Here is a 14,135-nt window from a genome sequence, read left to right as displayed (position 1 = left end):
TGGTTGGAAGAAGTTGGATTCCTGGGACACATCTTGTCTGCAGGAGGAATTGCCGTAGATCCCGCCAAAATCAAAACTGTTATGGAATGGCAAGCCCCAACCACCCAGACCGAGGTTCGCGCTTTTCTTGGATTAGCCGGATATTACCGCAGATTCGTAGAAGGCTTTTCGAGCATCGCTCGACCAATGACCCAATTGTTGAAGAAGGACAGAAAGTTCGAGTGGACCGACAAGTGTGAAGAGAGCTTTCAACAGCTCAAGAGTAGACTGACAACAGCCCCAATCCTGATCATGCCAGATATCGCAAAGCCCTTTGATGTATATTGCGACGCTTCCAAGACTGGTCTTGGATGTGTGCTTATGCAAGAAGGCAAGGTTGTATCCTACCTTTCAAGACAGCTGAAACAGCATGAACAGAACTACCCAACCCATGACCTCGAGCTTGCAGCCGTGGTCCTAGCCTTGAAAGTTTGGCGTCATTACCTCATGGGTAATCGATGCGAGATCTACTCCGACCACAAGAGCCCGAAATATATCTTCACCCAGAAGGAGCTGAACATGAGACAACGCCGATGGATCGAATTGATCAAGGATTATGACATGGAGATTCACTACCACCCCGGCAAGGCCAATGTGGTAGCGGATGCTTTGAGTCGACTGCCGTGTCAGTTGAAGTCCATGCTCGCAACCGAACAGCCCAGCTTGCATCAAGAGTTTGAACAGTTCAAACTTGAACTGGTTAGTGAAGGATTCCTAGCCAGCATAGAAATGCAACCCACCTTGGTCAGCCAAATCAAGGAAGCTCAGAAGGACAACGCTAGCATTGATGGAATCAAGAAACAGATAGCCGCAGGAAAAGCCCCTGGATTCACCGTAGATGAAGCCGGAGTTCTTTGGTACAAAGAACGTCTCTGCGTACCATCGGACTCAGACTTGAAGCAAGTCATTTTGCAAGAAGCCCATGACACCCTTTATTCAATCCACCCCGGAGGTACCAAGATGTACCAAGACCTGAAGGAGCAATTCTGGTGGCATGGAATGAAGAGAGAAATCGGCAGCTACATCGCAAAGTGTGACATCTGTCAGAGAGTCAAGGCAGAACATCAATGACCCGCCGGACTGTTACAACCACTCCAGATTCCAGAATGGAAATGGGACTCCGTAGGAATGGACTTTATCACCGGACTGCCCAAATCCAGCAAAGGCAATGATTCCATATGGGTAGTTGTCGATAGATTGACCAAAGTCGCCCATTTCATCGCCGTCAAGACCACATACCAAGGCCCAAAGTTAGCAGAATTGTACATCTCCAGAATAGTCGCCCTGCACGGAACCCCGAAATCGATAGTGTCAGATAGAGGATCACAGTTCACCTCAAGATTCTGGCAGAAAGTGCATGAAGGACTAGGCACCCGTCTGAACTTCAGCACCGCCTATCACCCTCAGACCGACGGACAGACTGAGAGAGTCAACCAGATACTGGAGGACATGCTGAGAGCATGTGTACTGGAATACGGATCCAAGTGGGAAGACTGCTTACCTTACGCAGAATTCTCTTACAACAACAGCTACCAAGCTAGCCTACAGATGGCCCCCTTTGAAGCCTTGTACGGAAGGAAGTGCCGTACCCCCCTGAATTGGTCGAAAGTCGGAGAAAGCCAAGTCTTTGGCCCAGATGTTCTTCATGAAGCCGAAGAGAAAGTACACAAGATCCGAGAGTACCTCAAGACGGCGCAATCAAGACAGAAGAGCTACGCCGACAAGAGACGTCGGGAGATGACCTTTGAGATCGGAAACTTCGTCTATCTCAAGGTATCCCCCTTGAAAGGAATGCAGAGATTCCAACTGAAAGGAAAGCTCGCACCCCGATATGTCGGACCCTTCAAAGTTCTGAGCCGCCGAGGAGAAGTATCTTATCAACTGGAGCTACCTGAAGAGATGTCGGCTCTGCACGACGTGTTTCATATCTCACTCCTCCGGAAATGCCTTGAAGTCCCCGAGAAGACCGAAGTGTTCAAGAACATCGATCACCGATCGGTGGATATCAACCAGGACTTAACTTACCGCGAAGTTCCGATTCGCATCCTGGAGGAAGCTTACCGAACCACCCGCACCCGAAGCATCAAGTTTCTGAAGATACAATGGAGCAACCATACCGAGGAGGAAGCCACATGGGAACGCGAAGACTTCATGAAGAAGGAGTACCCAGATCTCTTTAGTACCTAACTTTCTTTTCGATCTCGGGACGAGATCTTTTGTAAGGGGGAAGGGTTTGTAACATCCCAAATTTCAATAAAAGAAAGTTAGAAGAATTCCAGAGAGCAAAATTTCCAACCAACAAAAACATTTTTAAATTGCATATAGTGCCATGCATAGGACTTGTGCATTTGAGTGATATGCCATGATGATTGCTATTATGTGTACAAGATAAACCCTAAAACCCTAATGTGATCATGAGAAGATCACCAACCAAATAAATCAAAAAGAGGAAGAAAATCCAATAATTGCAAAACCCTAAAAACCCTCACATATGCCCTATGGCATTTTTATAAATTTTGACCCTAGACCAATTTGGTCTTCACCATTAGTTAAATAATGTTACTAAACACTTATTACAACTTTTGGAATCAAAGAATCACAATTCAAATGAATTTCAAATACAAAACTTGCTCACATATGATAATGGTCAAAACTGCAAATTATAGTCTGATCACTACTTTGAGCCCTTGCAATTAAATTTTTTCAAACCAAACCTTGCTAACTCTTTGCACCACATCCAAGTCAACATCAAGGTGAACACTTTTTGTAAAGATCACCATGCCAAATTCTTTCTTGATCATTAGCTATGCTCATCCAAAGTTGCAACTTTTTAACATATGTAACAATCTCCCACTTATCAATTTTTGCAAATCTTTGAATTAAACTTTTCCACCACCACCTCTCATCATCTCTTGTCAAATACAACTCAACCAAACACACACAATTCAAATTGGTCAACCTTTTGAATTAAATCAAATTTGGATCAAATTCACAAATAATCAATATGGCACTATTTGACACTATTTCAAATAGTGATCTAACCTAACCCTAACTACCCCATTAGCTCCCTACTGGTCCCCTGGCCCCCTTTCTCTCTCACACCAGCATAGTAAACCTAAGGAGGGCAAGCATAGCTTGCATGACATGGCCATGCCGGCCCATGCCATCCATGCCGCACCACCTCCTCTCCCCTTGCTCCCCAAACCTGTACACCTTGCCAAACAACGCCACCACACCCTACTGAGCATGCTAGGGCAAGCCCTGGCCGAGGAGGAGCTCGACACTGGCCAGACCAGATAGCGCCCATGGTGGCCAGTATGCCGCTCATGTCGCGCGTGGCGCGCCACAGACGCGCCCTGGACACGCGCCGCGCCACCACCTCGAGCACGCCCTGGCCCCTCCCTCGACAGGTTGAGCACCGCCGTGACACCTCAGCCGCGCCAGACACGCTCGGAACCCAGACCCGTGACCGCCGGCGCCGGAGACGACGACACGATCCCGTGAACGCCGCGGCAGACGCGGAAGCGGCGCGACCAATCCAGCCACCGCCCGACCAAGCTGTCGCCGCCAAACGCTTCGCCAGGAACCGCAGAACAGCGCCACGCCCTCGCCTAGCTCACTAGCTTGCCGGAGACGCCGCGAGCATGTCGACCACCTCACTGCCCCGCAGCACCCTCGCGTTGCTATAAATAAAGCACTCCCCTCGTCGATCCAAGCACACCACCGCACTCGCCACCTCTCACTGCTTCTCAACCACCACACCACTCGCTCGATTCTCGCCGGAGCAAGGCCAATCGGAAGATCACCACCGCGGAAGCTCTGCAGCAATCGCCGACGATCCCGACCACCTCAGGCGACGCCACTGCTACCAGGAGCTTCGCCGTCGTCCACAACTTCGTCAAGCATATTGCCAACCCTAGCTGGAGCCGCCGTAAGCTCTCCGACCCCCTACCCTCGCCGCCAGACACTCGGCATCTCGCCGGAGAAGACGATGGCTCTGAGCCGTTGATCTGCTTTCTAATCCTACGCCTCACGTTGATCCATACCGCTTCGGGTTTTAAAACTCGCTGACAGGTGGAGCCCTCCTGTCAGGCAGCCCACGCGGGCACAGACGCGTGGTGGGCTGGCCTTGGGCCGTTTTAAACCCTTTCGGCCCAGTTAGCTTTCCCGCCGGCCCTTTTAATTCAAATTTGATTTAAACATTTCCAAATAATTTCAATACTGCCCAAACTTTGAAATTAAATAGTTTCAAATTGGCTTAACCAAATTCAATGAATTTTATATGGTAGGAAAGCTATGGAAATTATATACACAATGCCACTGGTCCCATGACCAGATTAATTGTAGAATTAATTTGAGAAAAAGAAGAAGGCAGGGACTTTTCCATATTCAAATAATTATTAAAAATCAACCAAAATAGATATTAAGTTAATTCCAACTCTAATAGCTCACATTTGACTTACACTAATTGTTTATGCAATAAAATGGTGTGGTCACTTTGCATGATCATGCCCTAGTTTAATTAATGGATAAAATGGCTAGTTTAACTAGTTGATATTGTCCAAAACTATTAAGTAATTCATATGAAGTCTTATACTTCATTTAAACTTTGTCTCAAATGAATTCATGTGATGTTTGGACCCCTGGCCAAACTCTCTTATATGAACTACTTGGAGATTTAAATCATATGTAGCCCTATTAAATAGTATGAGGTGGTCTACCTCATTTAAATCATTTTCTCAAATGATAATGATGAATGTTTGACTTAGGTCAACATAAGTTCATATATGCTTGTTTGAGAAATTAAAACTTAAGAAGATTTCTATGAGAGGAAATTATTTCTCAAGAACCCTATGGAAACTATCATTTACATATTAATAAAAAGAAGTAGATTCTCCTCAAGCAACACAACCCATGCACCCTAATTAGATTATTTGTGTGCATATAATAATTTGTGTGTTTATATGTGATACATGGAATAGCCATTGAATTAGTGAGTAATTATACTCGTATTCAAATTTAGACGCTAGCACCGGAGAGTACCCGGAAGAAGAAGGTTGCTACCAGGAGGAGGAGGGAGAGAATTTTGAGAACTACCAAGGCAAGCTAATATTCTTGCAAAGTGCAAATCCCCTTGGGGCAAGGCACCATGAATCTTATCTTTTCTTACATAATCCTATCCCAAGTTTATACTTTACAAGTTTTACTTGTTGTTTTCCAAGAGTTACTTTTATAGTTAACTTTGGTCAAAGTAAAAGATGGTTACTAGAGTAGTGAAGTAGTCTCAATCAAGCAAAGCAAGATAGCACCCCTCATGATTTAGAGCTAGTGCTAATGAATTAAAACTTGACTACTCTAGATGGGAACAATGTGACTTGAATTGGAATTTGAAACCTTGGAATGGTGAAGCATTCCATTGAATGATTTTTGAAGTTGAATATGACCAAGAGAAGTGATACGTCTCCGACGTATCGATAATTTCTTGTATTCCATGCCACATTATTGATGATATCTACATGTTTTATGCACACTTTATGTCATATTCGTGCATTTTCTGGAACTAACCTATTAACAAGATGCCGAAGTGCCAGTTGCTGTTTTCTGCTGTTTTTGGTTTCAGAAATCCTAGTAACAAAATATTCTCGGAATTGAACGAAATCAACGCCCAGGGTCCTATTTTGCCACGAAGCTTCCAGAAGACCGAAGGAGAGTCGAAGTGGGGCCACGAGGTGGCCAGACACCAGGGCGGCGCGGCCCAGGCCCTGGCCGCGCCGGCCTGTCGTCTGGGCCCCTCGTGCCGCCTCTTTACCTGCCCTTCCGCCTACAAATAGCCTCCGTCGCGAAACCCCCAGTACCGAGAGCCACGATACGGAAAACCTTACTGAGACGCCGCCGCCGCCAATCCCATCTCGGGGGATTCTGGAGATCTCCTCCGGCACCCTGCCGGAGAGGGGATTCATCTCCCGGAGGACTCTTCACCGCCATGGTCGCCTCCGGAGTGATGAGTGAGTAGTTCACCCCTGGACTATGGGTCCATAGCAGTAGCTAGATGGTTGTCTTCTCCTCATTGTGCTTCATTGTTGGATCTTGTGAGCTGCCTAACATGATCAAGATCATCTATCTGTAATTCTATATGTTGCGTTTGTTGGGATCCGATGAATAGAGAATACTTGTTATGTTGATTATCAAAGTTATGTCTATGTGTTGTTTATGATCTTGCATGCTCTCCGTTATTAGTAGATGCTCTGGCCAAGTTGATGCTAGTAACTCCAAGAGGGAGTATTTATGCTCGATAGTGGGTTCATGTCTCCGTGAATCTGGAGGAGTGACAAGAACCTCTAAGATTATGGATGTCTTTGTTGCCACTAGGGATAAAACATTGGTGCTATGTTCGAGGATGTAGTTACTGATTACATTACGCGCAATACTTAATGCAATTGTCTGTTGTTAGCAACTTAATACTGGAGGGGGTTCGGATGATAACCTGAAGGTGGACTTTTTAGGCATAGATGCATGCTGGATAGCGGTCTATGTACTTTGTCGTAATGCCCAATTAAATCTCACTATATTTATCATAATATGTATGTGCATTGTTATGCCCTCTCTATTTGTCAATTGCCCAACTGTAATTTGTTCACCCAACATGCTGTTTATCTTATGGGAGAGACACCTCTAGTGAACTGTGGACCCCGGTCCTATTCTTTACATCGCATACAATCTACTGCAATACTTGTTTTACTGTTTTCTGCAAACAATCATCTTCCACACAATACGGTTAATCCTTTGTTACAACAAGCCGGTGAGATTGACAACCTCACTGTTTCGTTGGGGCAAAGTACTTTGGTTGTGTTGTGCAGGTTCCACGTTGGCGCCGGAATCTCTGGTGTTGCGCTGCACTACATCCCGCTGCCATCAACCTTCAACGTGCTTCTTGGCTCCTACTGGTTCGATTAAACCTTGGTTTCTTACTGAGGGAAACTTGCCGCTGTGCGCATCACACCTTCCCCTTGGGGTTCCCAACGGACGTGTCAACTACACGCATCAAGCAAATTTCTGGCGCCGTTGCCGGGGAGATCAAGACACGCTGCAAGGGGAGTCTCCACTTCCCAATCTCTTTACTTTGTTTTAGTCTTGCTTTATTTTATTTACTACTTTGTTTGCTGAATTATATCAAAACACAAAAAAATTAGTTGCTAGCTTTACTTTATTTACTGTCTTGCACTCTATATCAAAAACACAAAAAACATTAGTTACTTGCATTTATTTTATCTAGTTTGCTTTATTTACTACTGCTAAAATGAGTAATCCTGAAGATGAAGTTCGTTCGTTTAAGCAACAAGGGGGAGAATGTTTAAAAGATGCTTGGTATAGAATTAGTGATGCTCATAGTAGGTGCACTAAGAAACACTCCACCACTATCCTGCTCAGGAATTTTTATGTTGGTATCTCTAGTTGGAATAGATATGTTCTTGATTGTCTCGCGGGAGGTAACTTCCTAGGCGCTCCCGCTTTAGAAGCTAGTTGCATTATTGAGAGTTTATTTGGAACACCACCTGTTAATGAAACTAAAATTGAAACCTCTCTTGAGGATGTTATGAAAAAATTGGAAACCATAGAGCAAAACCTTCCAATTATTGATACTATTTTGAAAGCATTACTTGATAGCACTGATAAACTTGATAAATCTCTAGGTGGAATTAATGAGAGAATCGCCATCTTAGAATCTTGTGCTATTCATGATAATCAAACCCAAAGGATTAGTGAACTAGAAGAGGCTATGGGAACATTGGGTTCAACCTTTTCATCTATAAAGTTTAGAGAGAAAGCTTATGTGGGAAAGGAGCAAAGGTTCATGTATATCTCTAAAGGGGCTAAACCAAAAAGCTATTATAGGCCCAAAATCGATAAAGCTCTTAAAACCACTATAGATAAGGGAGCATCTAAGGTACCCAATGGGATAAATTGTGAAAATAATGTTGATGCTTCGTCTCTCGATAATACTTGATATACACTTTCTGCGCCTAGCTGAAAGGCGTTAAAGAAAAGCACTTATGGGAGACAACCCATGTTTTTACTACAGTATTTTTTGTTTTATATTTGAGTCTTGGAAGTTGTTTAATACTGTAGCAACCTCTCCTTATCTTAGTTTTGTGTTTTGTTGTGCCAAGTAAAGTCTTTGATAGTAAAGTTCATACTAGATTTGGATTACTGCGCAGTTTCAGATTTCTTTGCTGTCATGAATTTCGACCTGCCTCCCTGTAGGTAGCTCAGAAAATTAAGCCAATTTACGTGCGTGATTCTCAGATATGTACGCAACTTTCATTCAATTTGGGCATTTTCATTTGAGCAAGTCTGGTGCCTCAATAAAATCCATCTTTACGGACTGTTCTGTTTTGACAGATTCTGCCTTTTATTTCGCATTGCCTCTTTTGCTATGTTGGATGAATTTCTTTGATCCATTAATGTCCAGTAGCTTTATGCAATGTCCAGAAGTGTTAAGAATGATTGTGTCACCTCTGAACATGTTAATTTTTTATTGTCCACTAACCCTCTAATGAGTTGTTTCGAGTTTGGTGTGGAGGAAGTTTTCAAGGATCAAGAGAGGAGTATGATGCAATATGATCAAGGAGAGTGAAAGCTCTAAGCTTGGGGATGCCCCGGTGGTTCACCCCTGCATATTCTAAGAAGACTCAAGCATCTAAGCTTGGGGATGCCCAAGGCATCCCCTTCTTCATCGACAACATTATCAGGTTCCTCCCCTGAAACTATATTTTTATTCCGTCACATCTTATGTGCTTTGCTTGGAGCGTCGGTTTGTTTTTGTTTTTGTTTTTGCTTGAATAAATGGATCCTAGCATTCACTGTATGGGAGAGAGACACGCTCGGCTGTTGCATATGGACAAGTATGTCCTTAGGCTTTACTCATAGTATTCATGGCGAAGTTTCTTCTTCGTTAAATTGTTATATGGTTGGAATTGGAAAATGATACATGTAGTAATTGCTAAAATGTCTTGGATAATGTGATACTTGGCAATTGTTGTGCTCATGTTTAAGCTCTTGCATCATATGCTTTGCACCCATTAATGAAGAAATACATAGAGCATGCTAAAATTTGGTTTGCATATTTGGTCTCTCTAAAGTCTAGATAATATCTAGTATTGAGTTTTGAACAACAAGGAAGACGGTGTAGATTCTTATAATGTTTACAATATGTCTTTTATGTGAGTTTTGCTGCACCGCTTCATCCTTGTGTTTGTTTCAAATAGCCTTGCTAGCCTAAACCTTGTATCGAGAGGGAATACTTCTCATGCATCCAAAATCCTTGAGCCAACCACTATGCCATTTGTGTCCACCATACCTACCTACTACATGGTATTTCTCCGCCATTCCAAAGTAAATTGCTTGAGTGCTACCTTTAAAATTCCACCATTCACCTTTGCAATATATAGCTCATGGGACAAATAGCTTAAAAACTATTGTGGTATTGAATATGTACTTATGCACTTTATCTCTTATTAAGTTGCTTGTTGTGCGATAACCATGTTTCTGGGGACGCCATCAACTATTCTTTGTTGAATATCATGTGAGCTGCTATGCATGTTCATCTTGTCTGAAGTAAGGGAGATCTACCACCTTATGGTTAAGCATGCATATTGTTAGAGAAGAACATTGGGCCGCTAACTAAAGCCATGATTCATGGTGGAAGTTTCAGTTTTGGACATATATCCTCAATCTCATATGAGAATAATAATTGTTGCCACATGCTTATGCATTAAAGAGGAGTCCATTATCTGTTGTCCATGTTGTCCCGGTATGGATGTCTAAGTTGAGAATAATCAAAAGCGAGAAATCCAAAATGCTAGCTTTCTCCTTAGACCTTTGTACAGGCAGCATGGAGGTACCCCATTGTGACACTTGGTTAAAACATGTGTATTGCGATGATCCGGTAGTCCAAGCTAATTAGGACAAGGTGCGGGCACTATTAGTATACTATGCATGAGGCTTGCAACTTGTAAGATATAATTTACATAACTCATATGCTTTATTACTATCGTTGACAAAATTGTTTCATGTTTTCAAAATAAAAGCTCTAGCACAAATATAGCAATCGATGTTTTCCTCTTTGAAGGACCATTCTTTTTACTTTTATGTTGAGTCAGTTCACCTATTTCTCTCCACCTCAAGAAGCAAACACTTGTGTGAACTGTGCATTGATTCCTACATACTTGCATATTGCACTTATTATATTACTCTATGTTGACAATTATCCATGAGATATACATGTTATAAGTTGAAAGCAACCGCTGAAACTTAATCTTCCTTTGTGTTGCTTCAATACCTTTACTTTGAATTATTGCTTTATGAGTTAACTCTTATGCAAGACTTATTGATGCTTGTCTTGAAGTACTATTCATGAAAAGTCTTTGCTTTATGATTCACTTGTTTACTCATGTCATTGCCATTGTTTTGATCGCTGCATTCATTACATATGTTTACAAATAGTATGATCAAGGTTATGATGGCATGTCACTCCAGAAATTATCTTTGTTATCGTTTTACCTGCTCGGGACGAGCAGAACTAAGCTTGGGGATGCTGATACGTCTCCGACGTATCGATAATTTCTTGTATTCCATGCCACATTATTGATGATATCTACATGTTTTATGCACACTTTATGTCATATTCGTGCATTTTCTGGAACTAACCTATTAACAAGATGCCGAAGTGCCGATTCTGTTTTTACGCTGTTTTTGGTTTCAGAAATCCTAGTAACGAAATATTCTCGGAATTGGACGAAATCAACGCCCAGGGTCCTATTTTGCCACGAAGCTTCCAGAAGACCGAAGGAGAGTCGAAGTGGGGCCACGAGGTGGCCAGACAACAGGGCGGCGCGGCCCAGGCCCTGGCCGCGCCGGCCTGTCGTCTGGGCCCCTCGTGCCGCCTCTTTACCTGCCCTTCCGCCTACAAATAGCCTCCGTCGCGAAACCCCCAGTACCGAGAGCCACGATACGGAAAACCTTACTGAGACGCCGCCGCCGCCAATCCCATCTCGGGGGATTCTGGAGATCTCCTCCGGCACCCTGCCGAGAGAGGGGATTCATCTCACGGAGGACTCTTCACCGCCATGGTCGCCTCCGGAGTGATGAGTGAGTAGTTCACCCCTGGACTATGGGTCCATAGTAGTAGCTAGATGGTTGTCTTCTCCTCATTGTGCTTCATTGTTCGATCTTGTGAGCTGCCTAACATGATCAAGATCATCTATCTGTAATTCTATATGTTGCGTTTGTTGGGATCCGATGAATAGAGAATACTTGTTATGTTGATTATCAAAGTTATGTCTATGTGTTGTTTATGATCTTGCATGCTCTCCGTTATTAGTAGATGCTCTGGCCAAGTTGATGCTAGTAACTCCAAGAGGGAGTATTTATGCTCGATAGTGGGTTCATGTCTCCGTGAATCTGGAGGAGTGACAAGAACCTCTAAGATTATGGATGTGCTATTGCCACTAGGGATAAAACATTGGTGCTATGTTCGAGGATGTAGTTACTGATTACATTACGCGCAATACTTAATGCAATTGTCTGTTGTTAGCAACTTAATACTGGAGGGGGTTCGGATGATAACCTGAAGGTGGACTTTTTAGGCATAGATGCATGCTGGATAGCGGTCTATGTACTTTGTCGTAATGCCCAATTAAATCTCACTATATTTATCATAATATGTATGTGCATTGTTATGCCCTCTCTATTTGTCAATTGCCCAACTGTAATTTGTTCACCCAACATGCTGTTTATCTTATGGGAGAGACACCTCTAGTGAACTGTGGACCCCGGTCCTATTCTTTACATCGCATACAATCTACTGCAATACTTGTTTTACTGTTTTCTGCAAACAATCATCTTCCACACAATACGGTTAATCCTTTGTTACAGCAAGCCGGTGAGATTGACAACCTCACTGTTTCGTTGGGGCAAAGTACTTTGGTTGTGTTGTGCAGGTTCCACGTTGGCGCCGGAATCTCTGGTGTTGCGCTGCACTACATCCCGCCGCCATCAACCTTCAACATGCTTCTTGACTCCTACTGGTTCGATTAAACCTTGGTTTCTTACTGAGGGAAACTTGCCGCTGTGCGCATCACACCTTCCTCTTGGGGTTCCCAACGGACGTGTCAACTACACGCATCAAGAAGATAATGATTTTTGATAAACATGATATTGGTTTGAATGCGATACCTTTCCAATAGTAAGTACCCCCACAATACCTGATTATGGGTAGGGCTTAACTGGAAGTTTATGCATCTTAGTATGGGTTCCCTCTGAACACACATCATAGGGGTTATGCTTGAGGCTGCCTCCGTTGTTGAGAAAAGCTGTGAATTGAGGTGAATTGTACGGCCAAGCCCTGTGCAGTTCCCAGGTTGACAGTTGGTCTTCACTGGGAGGCCAAGCTCATGGGGAGAGGTGCTCATACTAGGATTTGTAAGTGAAAGGTTATGGTTGATGATCCGCGTACTGTGTTACGATGATTCGGGGTAATCCCGACGGATGAAATCAAATGTTGTGGCACAAGTGTGCAACCTCTGCAGAGTGTAAACCTATTCGAATAGCCGCGTCCACGGTTACAGACGGTTGGAAAGGCCATACAGTTTCCGATGTCATATCTTTGAAAATGATGTTGAAAGAAGATGGTGAAATGACTTGTGGTGAATTGAATTGAAATCACCACTTGAATGGTGGGAATGACACTAATGTTCCCACTTGAGTTAGTTAGCATATGAACAAGCTTTTCTCAAATACTTGTGAACTAAAACTGACTTTATGCAAATAAACTAGAGCTTAGCAAACCTTACTAGGATGTCTCACACTTACATTAGTATTAGTTTGCGAGTACTTAAAGTACTCACGGCTTTGTCCCTGGCTATTCAAATGGCCAGAGTATGAAGATGAACAAGGAGATGACCAGCAGGACGCCTACGACAACTAGGAGTCTTCCGACGTCAAGCGTTGGCCTGTGGACTAGAGAGTCCTTGTATCTTACGCTTCCGCTATAAAATTGTGTTTGTTCGTTGATCAATAGATCAACTATTCGTGTAAGATGGATGATGTGATTCCAAGTTGTAAGACATTATGGTTTGTAATGAATGATGACTGTGATACCTAACTATTATGCCTCGCAACAACAATATTCCTGGGATTGCGATGTATGACATAATAGGCATTCGGACTTAAAAAATCCGGGTGTTGACAGCAATGCAATAACTTTATTTTGCAGGTTGCTAGAAGAGGAGAAGGAAGAATTTAGCTTCTAAGCCAATACCCCGAGAGTTCGATAGAAACCCTCGAGTCATCCTGGTGGGGAAAATATGTTTGCTACAACACTCTGCACTTGAAGTCCCAGCGAATTGGTACACAATAATTGTTGCCATCAGATACACAAGGCAATCCGGCTAGCACTTTTTTAGACCCGAAGCCCTGGTTCCTAAAGAGGGACCCGTTGGAGGTTCCGATAGCTATGGGCTGCTCCAGATCGGCTTGACCGCTCCTAGATCCTCGTGGATTTGTAGCTCGCCACAATGGGTAAACTAGCGAAGAATGAGAGGCATAAGTGCAAGAGTAAGGGGTAGATGAACACGAAATGTGTAATAGATAGATAGATTCGATTGGTGTTATTCAATTCGCCATCACCTCACACACACACACACACATATATATATATATAGGTAAATTAACTGGTGCTCCATGGTGCCCGGGCACCATACGTAGATACGCGTATTTTTGCTTTGTAGTACATATACCTGAGGGTATATATACCTAAGTTACACATACCTAAGGTATACATACCTAAGATATGCATACTCAAGTGATACATACCTAAGGTATTGCATACCTAAGGTGTACGTACACTGATACGTAACTATATATGTTAGGTATGTGTAACTTGCATGTGTGTATGTTAAGTATGTAAATGTTAGGTATGTGTAACTTGTATGTGTATATGTTAGGTATGTAAACCTTAGGTATGTGTAATTTAGACACGTACACTCCAGGTATGTACGAAATACACGTTTGGTGCCCGGGCACCATGGTGCCCCATA

This window comes from Lolium perenne, chromosome 7, assembly GCF_019359855.2.
Source record: "Lolium perenne isolate Kyuss_39 chromosome 7, Kyuss_2.0, whole genome shotgun sequence".
NCBI lineage: Eukaryota > Viridiplantae > Streptophyta > Magnoliopsida > Poales > Poaceae > Lolium > Lolium perenne.
The sequence above is the reverse complement of the archived record's forward strand: the minus strand, read 5'-3'. Positions refer to the sequence as shown.